Below are 5,434 nucleotides of genomic sequence, written 5' to 3'. Positions count from 1 at the left end.
GGGTATTTATATTGGGGAGGGGAGGGGTTTACTTGGGGTAGAGGGCAAGGAATTAGACTAGGAATAGGAAAAATAAACGGAGTAGGACTAGGAATAACGAAACAAAGGAAAAAGGGGCAAGGGCTACCCTAGAATCCTAAAAGGATTTGTAGAGCAAGAGGCGGCGGCGCCGGCTCCCTGGCGCCTGGCGCTAGGCGCACGGTGGCCTGGGGCGCGGTGGCCTTCGGCCCGGCTGGGCCTTGGCCTGGCCGGCCTGCTCTAGTTTTTTTTATATAAACGGTTCAGCGCGCAGAGAAAAAAACAAAAAGAGATCTAAACGAACTCCGAAAAATCTAAAGTAAATTTTCCCCGACTCCTAAAAATGAGCCGAACAAAATAAACTTTTCTCCGGACCTAAAATGCAATTTTTGAAAACGCGCATTTTTCCCTATCCAAATAAAATGCGAATAAACACCGGCAAAACCAAAATCGATCTATTTACTAAATCTTCATTTTTCCTAATTTTGGGAAAGTCATATTATTCCCTCTCTCATATATTTTGACACCGGAAAAATAATTGAAGATAAAATAAATAAATCAAATGATCCTCTTTTCAAAATTTGAGAGAACTCAAATATGAAAATAACGAAATCTCCAACTCTCTCCGTGGGTCCTTGAGTTGCGTGAAATTTCTAGGATCGGACAAAATGCAAGAAAATATGATATGCATGATGATCTACGTATAACATTCCAAATTGAAAATTTGGGATGTTACACCACGAGATCGTAATGGCTAAACCCTAGGAGTCTAACCTGTATGACTATGGTAATGAATGTGTCCTTTCCGGACTAACCCCTCTGGTTAATATAGGCACCGGGGGGATCTACGGTTACATAGAGTCGGTTACATAAGAAGGAATCTTCATAGTCGGTCGCCAAGCTTGCCTTCCACGCCAAGGAGAGTCCAATCCAGACATGGGTACGGTCTTCGGCCTTCATGTCTTCTCAGCCCATTAGTCCGGCCCATGGATAACAGGCAGGACGTCCAAGGACCCCATAGTCCAGGACTCCCCCAGTAGCCCCTGAACCTGGCTTCAGTGACGAGGAGTCCGGTGCGCAGATTGTCTTCGGCATTGCAAGGCGAGTTCCCCATTATCCGAAGTTCCAAATAGTCTTCGATTGCGATGATAGTATCCGGACCTGTTACACGCACCATATGCAACCATAGAGAGAATATATTTTTACACGAGCTCTATCTGCTAACAACTTTAGTAATGTGACGTCACGCCTGTCCGGTCATAATTTCGAACCATTTTTCGCCCCACGTCCCGAGACGCGGTTGTCATTGGCACGTCTTGTCAAAGCAGAGATCGTGCCCCCTTATTACGGGATTCTCATGAATACGGGTGTGGGTAACCCAACCATGCCGTTTACACAGCCCTTGGGAGTAGGCAAATTTTAAGGCAAGTGAGGGGGCGTTCGATATTCGCCATTCCTATAAGGAGATAAGATTCCCCTTTCTTCTCCCACGCTCTCTTCCTACCTCTCCGCTCTTGAGCTCCAACGCCAAAGTTCTCATCTGTTCCCACTCAAACAAACACCCAACCATGTCCGGATCTGGAGCCGGCGGTAAGTGGATGGCCTCCTCCGTTAAGAAGAAAGATATCAAGAACTTTGGGAGGACGGATACTTGGCCAAGGATATCGTTCACCGACCCCCAGCCGAAGGACAGATCATCCCCACCCCCGAGCCTCATGAAAGAGTGGTGTTCCTCACGCATTTTGTCCCTGGGCTAGGATTCCCTCTCCACCCATTTGTCCGTGGACTGCTGTTTTATTATGGTTTAGACTTTCACGATCTAGCCCCCAACATTATCCTCAACATCTCGACATTTAGAGTCGTGTGTGAGGCCTTTCTCCGCATCCACCTCACTTCGGCCTATGGCTGAAGACCCTCAATGTGAAGCCGAAGGTGGTGAACGGCCAACAGGTAGAGTGCAGAGGAGCCATGTTGGGCAAGATGCCCAAGGTCACCTGGCTCGAAGGTTCTTTCGTGGAGATGGTGAATGGGTGGCAATCAGGGTGGTTCTATATCACTGAGCCACGTGACACCAACTGGAAGGCGGCCCCCGAATTCTGATCTGGAGTCCCGATGCGGCTCACCTCCTGGCAAAAGAAGGGCCTAACCTGGGGGTTCTCTGAGCGAGCAGACATGACTCCAGACGTGTGTCCAGAACTTGATATCCAAAAAGATCAAGCTTTTCAATGTGATTCAGGTTATGCTCATCCGCCGGATCCTCCCGTGCCAACACCGGACCTGCCATTTGTGGGAATTCGATATGGCCAAGCACCAGACACTGCTAGAGTTCTCCGACACAACGCACGAGGATATCTGGAAAGTGCTCTTCAAGGTCGGCGAGACGCCGCCGCCTATGACCGAGGATCATGGGCTTAGCTCAAAGCGCGAGGCCTATTCACTAAGTTTTTTCACGCTCTCAAGGCATAACCTTTACTAGCGTGCCGTGAGATAGAAGTCTAAGCTCCCCTATCAATTTTTCCCTTAGGCCTGGACCAACATAGCGAGTGAAAGCACAAGTACTCCCTAGGTGCTTTTGGTAATTAATATCAACATATCTCTTGTTGGACTAACATTTTTATCTAGTATGTTTCAGATAAGTTCAACAGTGAAGTGGCATGGACTAGAGGATGTGAAACCCCTTCAAGATGCTAAGGACAAAGGATTGGCTCAAGCTCAAAGCTCAAGACTCTACATTTTCCATTTTAGTGATCCAAGATCACATTGAGTCTATAGGAAAAGCCAATACTATCAAGGAGGGATGAGGTGTTGCTTAATGAGGCTCTTGCTCAAATGCTTAGTGATATGCTCCAAAGCCCTCAACTACTTTCTCACATCCACATATGACCTAAACCAAAAGTCAAACTCGGACCCACCGATTCTTCTTATCCGGCGCCATCGAGTTTCAAATGTCATAGCCACTACCACAAACCCTAGGCAAATCGGTCTCACCGATAGGGATCTCGGTCTCACCGATGGGATTGCAAACTCTCTGTTGCCTATTGCAATACTTTCGGTCTCACCGAAACTTGCGATCGGTCCCACCGAAACTGCAATGTAAACTCTCTGGTTCCCTTTTGTAACATTTCGGTCTCACCGAAATGAGCGATCGGTCCCATCGAGTTTACCTGACCAACTCTCTGGTTAGCTTATTACCAAAATCGGTCTCACCGAGTTTGTGTAATCGGTCTCACCGAGATTACGTTATGCCCTAACCCTAATCATATCGGTCCTACCAAGTTGCATGTCGGTCCCACCAAAAACCCTAACGGTCACTAGCTTTGCTAAATCGGTCAGACCGAGTTTAACCATTCGGTCCCACCAAGTTTGGGAAGTTATGTGTAACGGTTAGATTTTGTGTGGAGGCTATATATACCCCTCCACCACCTCTTCATTCGTGGAGAGAGCCATCAGAACAAACCTACACTTCGAACCTATATTTTCTGAGAGAGAACCACCTACACTTGTGTTGAGACCAAGATATTCCATTCCTACCATATGAATCTTGATCTCTAGCCTTCCCCAAGTTGCTTTCCACTCAAATCTTCTTTCCACCAAATCCATATCCTGTGAGAGAGAGTTGAGTGTTGGGGAGACTATCATTTGAAGCACAAGAGCAAGGAGTTCATCATCAACACACCATTTGTTACTTCTTGAAGAGTGGTGTCTCCTAGATTGGCTAGGTGTCACTTGGGAGCCTCCAACAAGATTGTGGAGTTGAACCAAGGAGTTTGTAAGGGCAAGGAGATTGCCTACTTCGTGAAGATCTACCGCTAGTGAGGCAAGTCCTTCGTGGGCGATGGCCATGGTGGGATAGACAAGGTTGCTTCTTCGTGGACCCTTCGTGGGTGGAGCCCTCCGTGGACTCGCGCAACCGTTACCCTTCGTGGGTTGAAGTCTCCATCGACGTGGATGCATGATAGCACCACCTATCGGAACCACATCTCAAAAATCTCCGTGTCTCCAATTGCGTTTGAATCTTCCAAACCCTTCCCTTTACATTCTTGCAAGTTGCATGCTTTACTTTCCGCTGCTCATATACTCTTTGCATGCATGCTTGATATGTATTGTGTTTGTTAAACTTGTGCCAAAAATCCACTTCAACCTAAAGAATTTAGAAACTGCAACTTTTAGCACCTAGTGTCTAATCACCCCCACTCTAGACAACTCTTCTCGATCCTTTCAATTGGTATCAGAGCGTTGGTCTCCATTGCCTTGGTTTAATCACCATTGGAGGAAGATGGATGAGTCTTCTTTGGGGAGTCTTAGATATAGAGTGCCTATTCTTGATAGAGAATATTTTCATGAGTGGAAAAATGAAATGATTGAGATTTTCAATGAATATTATTTGAACAAGTACATTACTAGCCCTTGTGCACCTCATGTTGGTCCTTTGCATCCTACCCTTGATGAGTCTATTGACATGATCCACAACCTTAGAACTGTTAATCTTATCACTAGAGGCTTGCCTAGAAACTTGATTGAATGTTTGCCTACTCTTGATTGTGCCTACACTATATGGAGATTTCTTGAGGAATGCTTTCCAAATTATTCCTTGAAAGATCTAGATGAAATCCTCCATAAATCTATTGCCTTGATTAAGATGAGTTCCAATGATCCCAAATTTGGTGATTGCTTATTTGAGCTTACTAATCTTACTAGTGCCAAAGGAGATGTTGGAATCATTAGCAATATCATTTCCAGAGCAATTAGAATTCATAAAGATAACTATAGAAATGATCATTTATCTAATGAATTACCCTCTCTAGGAATTGATCAATCACAAGATGATGTTGAACATGGATACATGGATACTCTGATGATGATGATTGTCGGTGTCAAAACCGGCGGATCTCGGGTAGGGGTCCCGAACTGTGCGTCTAAGGCAGATGGTAACAGGAGGCAGGGGACACAATGTTTTACCCAGGTTTGGGCCCTCTTGATGGAGGTAAAACCCTACGCCCTGCTTGATTAATATTGATGATATGGATAGTACAAGAGTAGATCTATCACGAGATCAGAGAGGCTAAACCCTAGAAGCTAGCCTATGGTATGATTGTATGTTGTCTATCGACTAGCCTGGCCTCGGTTTATATAATGTACCAGAGGCCTAGGATAACAAGAGTCCTAGCAGAATACGCCAGTGGGGAGGCGTCCTTGTCTTGATCACCAAGTCTTGTGGAATCTTCCATGTATGCGGCAACTGTCCGAACTGGCCCATGAGTATACGGCCATGGGGGTCCTCGGCCCAATCTAACAGATCGGGAGATGACGTGGTGAGTACCCCCTAGTCCAGGACACCGTCAGTAGCCCCCTGAACCAGTCTCAAGTTAGGGGCGCTCCTCGATTCTTCCGAACTGTTCTTCATCTTCGGTTGTCG

This window comes from Triticum dicoccoides, chromosome 5A (assembly GCF_002162155.2).
Source record: "Triticum dicoccoides isolate Atlit2015 ecotype Zavitan chromosome 5A, WEW_v2.0, whole genome shotgun sequence".
NCBI lineage: Eukaryota > Viridiplantae > Streptophyta > Magnoliopsida > Poales > Poaceae > Triticum > Triticum dicoccoides.
The sequence above is the reverse complement of the archived record's forward strand: the minus strand, read 5'-3'. Positions refer to the sequence as shown.